This window comes from Ranitomeya imitator, chromosome 9 (assembly GCF_032444005.1).
Source record: "Ranitomeya imitator isolate aRanImi1 chromosome 9, aRanImi1.pri, whole genome shotgun sequence".
Lineage (NCBI taxonomy): Eukaryota > Metazoa > Chordata > Amphibia > Anura > Dendrobatidae > Ranitomeya > Ranitomeya imitator.
The window spans coordinates 26,231,698-26,244,142 of record NC_091290.1 but is presented as its reverse complement, the minus strand read 5'-3'; the positions used below and the strand labels follow the sequence as shown (position 1 = coordinate 26,244,142).

General features: G+C 42.3%; 1 long non-coding RNA gene across 1 annotated transcript in view; it reads left to right on the top strand.

Annotated features, from left to right (window-relative positions):
• Nucleotides 1-11,994: 11,994 nt before the first annotated feature.
• The window catches only part of LOC138649288 (uncharacterized), a 247,106-nt gene continuing 246,655 nt past the window's right edge, over nucleotides 11,995-12,445 (top strand). Inside the window, exon 1 of the long non-coding RNA XR_011315285.1 lies at nucleotides 11,995-12,253. This is a non-coding gene — a long non-coding RNA (uncharacterized lncRNA). The remainder of the gene's footprint in view (nucleotides 12,254-12,445) is intronic.

Below are 12,445 nucleotides of genomic sequence, written 5' to 3'. Positions count from 1 at the left end.
TTTTCATTGTTTCTTGGGATTTCACCTAGCATTTCATTTTCCACCGTGAATACCGTGGAGAAGAAGGTGTTTAATATGTTAGCTTTTTCCTCGTCATCTACAACCATTCTTTCCTCACTATTTTTTAAGGGGCCTACATTTTCAGTTTTTATTCTTTTACTATTGATATAGTTGAAGAACAGTTTGGGATTAGTTTTACTCTCCTTAGCAATGTGCTTCTCTGTTTCCTTTTTGGCAGCTTTAATTAGTTTTTTAGATAAAGTATTTTTCTCCCTATAGTTTTTTAGAGCTTCAATGGTGCCATCCTGCTTTAGTAGTGCAAATGCTTTCTTTTTACTGTTAATTGCCTGTCTTACTTCTTTGTTTAGCCACATTGGGTTTTTCCTATTTCTAGTCCTTTTATTCCCACAAGGTATAAACCGCTTACACTGCCTATTTAGGATGTTCTTAAACATTTCCCATTTATTATCTGTATTCTCATTTCTGAGGATATTGTCCCAGTCTACCAGATTAAGGGCATCTCTAAGCTGTTCAAACTTTGCCTTCCTAAAGTTCAATGTTTTTGTGACTCCCTGACAAGTCCCCCTAGTGAAAGACAGGTGAAACTGCACAATATTGTGGTCGCTATTTCCTAAGGTTTTTTTTTTTTTTGGCTATAGCTTTTCTTTTTCCCTATAATTAGATTTTTACTTTCTAGAACAAAGCAGCAGCCGCTCTTCTAATGGAGGACGCACCAGGAAAACGTAATTGTGGGCAGTGTGATTTTGCAGCTCTTCTCGTTCTCAACTAATGATACATAGTTTTACTAATTTGTTCTTGAGTTACCAGTGTCCTTGTAGGAGACACTCTTTGTATTTTGTACCTTGGAATTAGTATGATTAATTACGTTGCACGCATTGTTATGGTAACGAGCCATCCAAGGACGCAGCGTGCCTCCTACATTCCGCTAAATTAAAGATTCTATTTTGGCAAACAAACTCCTCGTTATCGCGCTGCTTTATTCTACTGGAAGTAAAGTTGATTTATCTTGAGACTTGAAACTTTCCTACGATCGTGCTGCTCTTGTTTATCAGGTGAGCAGCTCATGTCTTAAATTCCTTCAGATTAAATCCCAAATCTAGAAATAAAAGCTGTTCTATTTTTTGCATATATTTGTGAATCCGTCGTTTCTTTGAGGCAGTCGTTCAAGCAATTTCCTACAGATTATAAAAAAAAAAGCAAGCAAATTACCCATCTTCTTAAAAAGACATGACATCTTAGATCTATGTTCTCACTTTCAGCTGCTGTGCTGTATATTTCATTTTAATATTTAATAAATTAATATTTAATGATAACGCGTTATGTTATCAGCCTTTTCAAACCAGTTGAAAATTATATCTCTTTTTCTGTCACGGGTTATTATTTTCTCCGTATTGAAGTGTTTGGGTTTCTCCCTATGAGCTAAATCATATGGCTACATGTAGAGAAGCTTTACAGTTATATGTAGCATAAGCCAACTGGTTTCTGTAGCCACCAACCAGTATTCATAAAAATAGAAATCAAGACTTAAATATGTGGAGGGTCCTTTCATAGTTAATAAGGGTTGCCAATTTTTATTTTTATTTTTTCTGGACAGCTTATCAAAATGCACGGACCAACAATATTATTTATGTACACATTGGAAAGCCATAATAAATCATTAGGATTATCTACTATATAATTGTCTAAGTGGTACTTCCGTCTGTCTGTCTTTCTGTCTGTCCCGGAAATCCCACGTCGCTGATTGGTCTCGCCAGCTGCCTGTCCTGGCTGCCGCGACCAATCAGCGATGGGCACAGTCCGATTAGTCCCTCCCTACTTCAGTCCAGTCAGTGCCCGGCGCCCGCTCCATACTCCCCCCCCCCCCCCCCAGTCAGCGCTCACGCAGGGTTATGCCAGCGTTAACGGACCGCGTTATGCCGCGGGTAACGCACTCCGTTAACGCTGCTATTAACCCTGTGTGTCCCCAACCTTTTACTATTGCATCAATAGTAAAAAGATGTAATGTTAAAAATAATGAAAAAACAAAAAACCTGCTATTCTCACCTTCCGTAGTCCGCCGAGGCGCACGCGGCTGCCGCCAGCTTCCGTTCCCAGATATGCATTGCGAAATTACCCAGAAGACTTAGCGCTAAGTCATCTGGGTAATTTCGCAATGCATCCTGGGAATGGAAGATGGCATCGGCACAGCTTCGTTGGATCCCGGCGGGTGAGTATAGAACTATTTTTTATTTTAATTAATTTTTTTAACAGGGATATGGTGCCCACACTGCTATATACTACATGGGCTGTGTTGTATACCGCGTGGCTGCTATATACTACCTGGCCAGTGTTAGATACTATTTGGGCTGTGTTACATACTGTGTGGGTTGTGCTATATATTACGTGGCCAGTGTTATATACTGTTTGCGCTGTGCTATATATTACGTGGCCAGTGTTATATACTGCGTGGCCTGTGTTATATATTACGTGCCTGTGTTATATACTATGTGGCTGCTATATACTGCGTGGGCTGTGTTATATAGTACGTGGGCAGTGTTATATACTGCGTGGGCTGTGTTATATACTGCGTGGCCTGTGTTATATACTGCGTGGCCTGTGCTATATATTACATGGCCAGTGTTATATACTGTTTGGCCTGTGTTATATACTGCGTCGCCTGTGTTATATACTGCGTGGCTGCTATATACTGCGTGGGCTGTGTTATATAGTACGTGGGCTGTGTTATATACTGTGCGGGCTGTGTTATATACTGTTTGGGCTGTGATATATACTGCGTCACCTGTGTTATATACTGCGTGACCACAGTTATATACTGCGTGGCCTGTATTAACACATCGGGTATTCTGCAATATGTGTGTATATAGCAGCCACATAGTATATAGAACAGGCCACGTAGTATTTGTCTGCTATATACTACATGGCCTGTGCTATATACTATGTGGCTGCTATATACATACATACATAGATATTCTAGAATACCCGATGCGTTAGAATCGGGCCACCATCTAGTAAATTATACATGCCTACTGCCCATAATTCTGATATGAAGACATTAGCTGCATTTCACTGTAAACTTTAAAATAATGATAATTACAGTAAAAAATATTGTATATGTTTCTTCAGCCTCAAAATAATTACGGTCTCATCATTTTTTGTATGGTCAGGGAATAAAAGTACTCTATACAGACTGTCCAGAAATTTCTGGACAGTTGGCAACTCTGTAGTCAATATGTGAAGGGGTATCAAAACTATTTGCAGAATCCTAATATTAACTCTTGTAAACTTGACTCCAATACTTGAGCAGGTGGAGTAATACTCATGGGCTGATGTACCTGTCACGGGTATGTCAGAAGCTGCAGACAGTCGCACTGCATCTAGCTGCAGAAGGTCTCTGCATTTTTTCTGACTCTTTAACCCAGTGGCAACCTTTCTCCGGCTCAACTCGCTCTCCGGCGAGTTGACAATGATATTTCCATTTTCCATTGTTGAGGCTTGGAGCTATAGCAGTCAGCTACCTTTCTCTTTGGTGTTACTGGTGGACTTCTGTGATACATCTCTGAGTCTACTCAAGATAAGTGTTCCCCTTGTTCCTCTATCTCTATCTGTCTTTAGTTGTAGTGAGGATTAGTTAGTGCTAATCCCGTCCATCCCTAAGCAGGGCTTATCACCAGGGTCAGGCAGGACTTAGGTTCCTGCTCAGCGATAGGTGCAGAACCTATATAGGGATGTTTAGAGCAGACAGGATGATGTTAGATCTGCCTAGAGGTCCTCGCTCCCCCCTTCCCTAGTGATGGGCTCCCTTCTCCTCATCCCTTCCTGTTGCACTTAGTCTTTCCCGCACTGTATGTGACAGTACCATTGGCGCAACCTATGCAGGCACACGGGTCCAAAAGGTAAGGAGGCCCACTTCTATCTCGAAAGCAGCAATCAGCTTCTGACACAAACACATAAAGGGGAGTTATTGTACTGCACAGTACTTGAAATAGTCCTCTTTGCCCCAATCGTCCACTTGCATTTTACTGTTATGAGGATTTGCCTTAATGTTGGTTCCAAGACCCCTAACAAGGTTGGGTTACAGCAGCTGAAATCAGGCCTGTTGTGTCTACAGCAACAGCAAATCTCTCTAGAAATAGAATGTTTTCTACTTCCTCCTTCCTGCCCAGTCATTAGTTCCTTCCTCCCTGGTTATGCTATGGCGCGGCACTCTGTGCCATAACATTATTCATCTCAAGCATTGTGTTGGCCCATGCTGACACTGGACGTCTCCATCTGTAAACTCACTTTCATGGAAACCACTAATGCAGCCTTTTAACTAGTTAACTTCTCTTTCTTCCCTTCTTGCTCTGCTGCCCTTTTATGCCTGGGGAGATGAGTGGCATCTATGCAATGCTGCTCATCTCTACATAATACCTCCATATAATCCTTGCATTCATTTGCCAGAACTATTGAATACAGACATAGATTATAGATTATTATTTACAGACAATGGAAATTTTCCCTTACATTTAATATATTAAAACGCCACTGTAGAAGTTTTTTCCATTTTCAGCGCTTGAGTTATGCTATTAACCCCTTTGTCCCCAAGGGTGGTTTGCATGTTAATGACCGGGCCAATTTTTACAATTCTGACCACTGTCCCTTTATGAGATTATAACTCGGGAACGCTTCAATGGATCCTGTGATTCTGATGTTGTTTTCTCATGACATTTTGTACTTCATGTTAGTGGTAAAATTTCCTTGTCATTACTTGAGTTTATTTGTGAAAAAAATGGAAATTTGGTGAAAATTTTGAAAATTTTGCAATTTTCCAACTTTGAATTTTCATGCCCTTAAATCACAGAGACATGTCACACAAAATACTTAATAAGTAACATTTCCCACATGTCTACTTTACATCAGCACAATTTTGGAACCAACTTTTTTTGTTAGGGAGTTATAAGGGTTAAAAGTTTAAAAGTTGACAAGCAATTTCTCCTTTTAACAACACCATTTTATTTTAGGGACCACATCACATTTGAAATCACTTTGAGGGGTCTACAGGTCCTTCTCAAAAAATTAGCATGTAGTGTTAAATTTCATTATTTACCATAATGTAATGATTACAATTAAACTTTCATATATTATAGATTCATTATCCACCAACTGAAATTTGTCAGGTCTTTTATTGTTTTAATACTGATGATTTTGGCATACAACTCCTGATAACCCAAAAAACCTGTCTCAATAAATTAGCATATCAAGAAAAGGTTCTCTAAACGACCTATTACCCTAATCTTCTGAATCAACTAATTAACTCTAAACACATGCAAAAGATACCTGAGGCTTTTATAAACTCCCTGCCTGGTTCATTACTCAAAACCCCCATCATGGGTAAGACTAGCGACCTGACAGATGTCAAGAAGGCCATCATTGACACCCTCAAGCAAGAGGGTAAGACCCAGAAAGAAATTTCTCAACAAATAGGCTGTTCCCAGAGTGCTGTATCAAGGCACCTCAATGGTAAGTCTGTTGGAAGGAAACAATGTGGCAGAAAACGCTGTACAACGAGAAGAGGAGACCGGACCCTGAGGAAGATTGTGGAGAAGGACCGATTCCAGACCTTGGGGAACCTGAGGAAGCAGTGGACTGAGTCTGGTGTGGAAACATCCCGGGGCCACCGTGCACAGGCGTGTGCAGGAAATGGGCTACAGGTGCCGCATTCCCCAGGTAAAGCCACTTTTGAACCATAAACAGCGGCAGAGGCGCCTGACCTGGGCTACAGAGAAGCTGCACTGGACTGTTGCTAAGTGGTCCCAAGTACTTTTTTCTGATGAAAGCAAATTTTGCATGTCATTCGGAAATCAAGGTGCCAGAGTCTGGAGGAAGACTGGGGAGAAGGAAATGCCAAAATGCCTGAAGTCCAGTGTCCAGTACCCACAGTCAGTGATGGTGTGGGGTGCCATGTCAGCTGCTGGTGTTGGTCCACTGTGTTTCATCAAGGGCAGGGTCAATGCAGCTAGCTATCAGGAGATTTTGGAGCACTTCATGCTTCCATCGGCTGAAATGCTTTATGGAGATGAAGATTTCATTTTTCACCACGACCTGGCACCTGCTCACAGTGCCAAAACCACTGGTAAATGGTTTACTGACCATGGTATTACTGTGCTCAATTGGCCTGCCAACTCTCCTGACCTGAACCCCATAGAGAATCTGTGGGATATTGTGAAGAGAAAGTTGAGAGACGCAAGACCCAACACTCTGGATGAGCTTAAGGCCGCTATTGAAGCATCCTGGGCCTCCATAACATCTCAGCAGTGTCACAGGCTGATTGCCTCCATGCCACGCCGCATTGAAGCAGTCATTTCTGCCAAAGGATTCCCGACCAAGTATTGAGTGCATAACTGAACATTATTATTTGATGGTTTTTTTGTTTGTTATTAAAAAACACTTTTATTTGATTGGATGGGTGAAATATGCTAATTTATTGAGACAGGTTTTTTGGGTTATCAGGAGTTGTATGCCAAAATCATCAGTATTAAAACAATAAAAGACCTGACAAATTTCAGTTGGTGGATAATGAATCTATAATATATGAAAGTTTAATTGTAATCATTACATTATGGTAAATAATGAAATTTAACACTATATGCTAATTTTTTGAGAAGGACCTGTATATGACAGAAAATACCCAAGTGTGACACCATTCTAAAAACTGCACCCCTCAAGGTGCTCAAAACCACATTCAAGAAGTTTATTAACCCTTCAGGTGTTTCACAGGAATTTTTGGAATGTTTAAAAAAAAAAATGAACATTTAACTTTTTTTTTCACAAAAAATGTATCTCTGATCCAATTTGTTTTATTTTATCAAGGGCAACAGGAGAAATTGGACCCCAAAACTTGTTGTACAATTTGTCCTGAGTATGCGGATACCCCATATGTGGGGGTAAACCACTGTTTGGGCGCATGGCAGAGCTTGGAAGGGAAGGAGCTCCATTTGACTTTTCAATGCAAAATTAGCTGAAATTGAGATAGGACGCCATGTCGCGTTTGGAGAGCCCTTGATGCACCTAAACAGTGGAACCCCACAAAAGTAACATAACATAGTAACATAGTTAGTAAGGCCGAAAAAAGACATTTGTCCATCCAGTTCAGCCTATATTCCATCATAATAAATACCCAGATCTACGTCCTTCTACAGAACCTAATAATTGTATGATACAATATTGTTCTGCTCCAGGAAGACATCCAGGCCTCTCTTGAACCCCTCGACTGAGTTCGCCATCACCACCTCCTCAGGCAAGCAATTCCAGATTCTCACTGCCCTAACAGTAAAGAATCCTCTTCTATGTTGGTGGAAAAACCTTCTCTCCTCCAGACGCAAAGAATGCCCCCTTGTGCCCGTCACCTTCCTTGGTATAAACAGATCCTCAGCGAGATATTTTTATTGTCCCCTTATATACTTATACATGGTTATTAGATCGCCCCTCAGTCGTCTTTTTTCTAGACTAAATAATCCTAATTTCGCTAATCTATCTGGGTATTGTAGTTCTCCCATCCCCTTTATTAATTTTGTTGCCCTCCTTTGTACTCTCTCTAGTTCCATTATATCCTTCCTGAGCACCGGTGCCCAAAACTGGACACAGTACTCCATGTGCGGTCTAACTAGGGATTTGTACAGAGGCAGTATAATGCTCTCATCATGTGTATCCAGACCTCTTTTAATGCACCCCATGATCCTGTTTGCCTTGGCAGCTGCTGCCTGGCACTGGCTGCTCCAGGTAAGTTTATCATTAACTAGGATCCCCAAGTCCTTCTCCCTGTCAGATTTACCCAGTGGTTTCCCATTCAGTGTGTAATGGTGACATTGATTCCTTCTTCCCATGTGTATAACCTTACATTTATCATTGTTAAACCTCATCTGCCACCTTTCAGCCCAAGTTTCCAACCTATCCAGATCCATCTTTAGCAGAATACTATCTTCTCTTGTATTAACTGCTTTACATAGTTTTGTATCATCTGCAAATATCGATATTTTACTGTGTAAACCTTCTACCAGATCATTAATGAATATGTTGAAGAGAACAGGTCCCAATACCGACCCCTGCGGTACCCCACTGGTCACAGCGACCCAGTTAGAGACTATACCATTTATAACCACCCTCTGCTTTCTATCACTAAGCCAGTTACTAACCCATTTACACACATTTTCCCCCAGACCAAGCATTCTCATTTTGTGTACCAACCTCTTGTGCGGCACGGTATCAAACGCTTTGGAAAAATCGAGATATACCACGTCCAATGACTCACCGTGGTCCAGCCTATAGCTTACCTCTTCATAAAAACTGATTAGATTGGTTTGACAGGAGCGATTTCTCATAAACCCATGCTGATATGGAGTTAAACAGTTATTCTCATTGAGATAATCCAGAATAACATCCCTCAGAAACCCTTCAAATATTTTACCAACAATAGAGGTTAGACTTACTGGCCTATAATTTCCAGGTTCACTTTTAGAGCCCTTTTTGAATATTGGCACCACATTTGCTATGCGCCAATCCTGCGGAACAGACCCTGTCGCTATAGAGTCCCTAAAAATAAGAAATAATGGTTTATCTATTACATTACTTAATGTGACCCCATTTTGGAAAGTAGACCCCCTAAGGAACTTATCTAGATGTGTGGTGAGCACTTTGAGCCCCTAAGTGCTTCACAGAAGTTTATAATGTAGAGCCGTAAATATAAAAAAATCTTATTTTTTTCACAAAAATGATTTTTTGCCCGCAATTTTTTATTTTCCCAAGGGTAACAAGAGGAATTGGACCCCAAACGTTGTTGTGAAACTTGTCCTGAGTACGCTGATACCCCATATGTGGGGGTAAACCACTGTTTGGGCACATGGCAGAGCTCAGAAGGGAAGAAGCGCCATTTGACTTTTCAATGCAAAATTGGCTGGAATTGAGATAGGACGCCATGTCTCGTTTGGAGAGCCCCTGATGTGCCTAAACATTGAAATCCCCCACAAGTGACACCATTTTGGAAAGTAGACTCCTAAGGAACTTATCTAGATGTGTGGTGAGCACGTTGAATCCTCAAGTGCTTCACAGAAGTTTATAATGTAGAGCCGTAAAAATAAAAAATCTTATTTTTTTCTCAAAAATGATTTTTCGCCTCCAATTTTTTATTTTCCCAAGGGTAACAGGAGAAATTGGACCCCAAAAGTTGTTGTACAATTTGTCCTGAGTACGCTGATACCCCATATGTGGGTTTTTTTTTTTTACACATGTAAATATTTTTTTTTACTTTTTTACTTTGTCCCAGTGTGGGACATCATGTTATAGTGTCAGATCACTGATCTGACACTTTGCAATGCACTCTATCATATCAGCGATCTGACAGGCACTGCAGGAGGCTTGCCGGCGCCTGATTTGAGCAGGCGCTTACAAGCCACCTCCATGCAGGACCTGGAAGGAGCCCCGCGGCCATATTGGATCAGGGGCCTGCAGGGAGAAGAACGGAGGAGATGCTCGGAGCAACGCGATCACATCGCGTTGCTCCGAGGATCTCACGGAAGCACGCAGGAAGCCCACTCCCTGCGCTATGCTTCCCTATGCTGCCAAAATGCTGCGATCATGATTGATTGCAGTTTTACAGGGGTTAATGTGCCAGGAGCGGTCCGTGACCGCTCCTGGCACATAGTGCCGGATGTCAGCTGTGATAGTCAGCTGACACCTGGCCACGATCGACCGCGCTCCCCCCGTGAGTGCGGCTGATTGCGTTAGACGTACTATCCCGTCGGTGGTCATACAGGCCCATACCACCTCGACGGGATAGTACGTCTAATGTCAGAAAGGGGTTAATTTAAGTTCCTTGACACTAGTATTATATTTATCACCCGCCTTCTTCAGTTGTTCCCGGTACTGCTCCAGTCCCGCGTAGTCATCTTATGACCACAACTTCTGACAGACCAGAAGTCATAGGTAATGGCCACAAGTAGGGATGACCGGATCGGTGGAAGTTCAGATTCTATAACCCAACCAGAACTTTATTCCAAAGTTTGTTTGGTTCGGGTACCAGAACTGTACGTGACCTTGTTCCAAAACATGAATCCTATTGAAAACAATATGTACCTTAACTTTGTAGCTGAAAAAAGCTCTTTCTCTCTACTTTCCCCAGAACACCAACCATTGCAACGGACTACCAGGAGAAGTCCATGTTAGCTGTTTAAAGCCAAACACTAACTGTCTGGCACAAACCCCAAACTTTTAAATTTGGGTTGTCTCATCTCTAGTCACAAGGTCTCAGTGTAAGCAGACAACAGATTTGTACTGGCCTCGTTCTAGCTCTCATAACCTTGCATTGAGGTGTGACTTCTGGCTCGCACAGCAGACACTGAAGCGATGTACCAGGTCACAAACTGCTGGAGAACGACTGAAGCGGTGTTGAATTGATAAAACATGATGTCAGCGACTGGTAATTATGATACTAGAGGTAGGAATCCTAGATTAGTGGCACCACCCCAGTACTGGAATATAACAAAAACTACTGAAGTGGTGCCTTAACTACTCGTAAAGAAGTCTTCTCACTGGCAATTGCTCAGATACTGTACGTCTTTTTTCTCATTCTCGGCAATCATCACAGCATGGCTCGCACCTAGATGTTCCCAAACAGATTTATTAATGTCTCCTTTTCACTGAGATGTAATCTGCTCCATATTTAATCACCGCACTCGGCTCTGACAATGGTGTTTTTGTTGTCTGACGGATCCTGAGAGCTTGTGAAATTCGCCAAGGTAAAAGAGTCGATTGAAACATTTATAAGGTTCCTCTCTTCTAGTTCATCATTTATTAGTTTGTTGTGCTTGTCACCATCACTGTTCATCATATCCAGCTACACCTGGCACTTATAGGTCCTTTTATTCTTTACCATACAAGTTTAATTTCCTCCTGTTGGAGCTGTGAACAAATTCTTTTTGACAGAGAGAGGACAAGAAGATTTGCTGGTGGGACACGTACTGTCATGTCGGTGGTGATATCTCCTGACAAATGTATATGGGAACCATCAAGATGAATATTTTACTAGGTTCTTCTAACAAGAACCAGGCTCTGAACACTGATAGGTTCCCTTGAGGACTATATCTCGCCAATGAAGGTGCTGAGTCTAATACCAGGCACAGTGGTCCCTCTCTTCTCTGAGATGTCCACCCAAAATTGCATTGAAAAATCTTTTTCTAGAGCAATGGTCTTCAAATAAGATGTTCAATACATTACAGATTACAAGAAACCCTTTGAGAATTAGAAATTAGATTTATAAACTCAATATTGATGAGGTATCGTGAAAAGTTCCCAAGAGGACATAAAGGAAACTGTCACGGGGCTACCGCGACAGAGAGGTTCCAGAGAACCGCAGCGCTCTAGGCCTCGTTCACACACAGAACAGAAGCTCTTCACCTATATTCTGACCTGGCTGCTTTGTGCCAGCAGTACAGGAGTTAACCTTATTGCTGAGTTGCTGAGAGCTGGGTCTCTCTCAGCTGAAGTGGATTTTGTAATCTGTTCCTCTATATAGACCCAGTCCTGACTTCAGCTATTGTCAGTGATCAGTTCTACTGCCTGGCTTGGAGGTTGAAGAAGCGTAGTGTTGGTGTTGGAGGTTTATTTACAGAGATTGGTGTCTGCTGTTTTGGTTGCATGTTTAACCTGTTTTCCTTCCTAGTTTATTCCTTCTCTTCCCTTCTCTGTGTTTCCTCTGTGGTTGTGTGAGCATTTGGTGAGTTTGAGACTTTTAGTTACATTGTCTGCAGGGCCGTATTTGCCACTAGGCACTTGAGGGCACGTGCCTGGGGCGATGGCATGCTGGGGGGGCGGCACCCGAGCAAGGTGTTTTTTGTTTTTTTTTGTTTTTTTTTTTATTTTAGTGCGGGTTCTTAGTCTGGCGTCGGCCCGCCCGCCCACCCGCCCACCCACCTCAGTCAGTCTGAGTCTTCAGAGCGGAGATGTTGCAGGGACGAGTCATGTGACCTGCCTGTGGTTCCGAACTTCCTAGTTATTCTCCGGTTCACTGCAGATGCAGCCAGGCTCCCTGCTCTGCTGAGTGACCTCCAGCAGGTCAGTGCTGTGTGTCCGGTCTGACTCCTCAGTCCGTGACTCCGCTCACTGCAGCTGGTGTGGGGGAAGGAGGGCGGACTGCAGTTGTTTTACTTATTGCGTGGAGAATGGGAGGCAGACTTTGTGCTGGGAGTTTCAGAAGCTACAGGTGGGATATGCAGCCCCCAGTCTTTGGGGTAGAGGTTACTTACTAGCTGTGCAGCTAGAGTGGAACTACAGGTCCCAGCACATACTGCAGAGCCGCAGCTTAGTGGATGGTGCAAATCGGCTCTGTGCATTAAAAATCTAGTGAGAAGCCTATGTCCTTACTAAATGTAACACAGAATTACTGCACAATGTG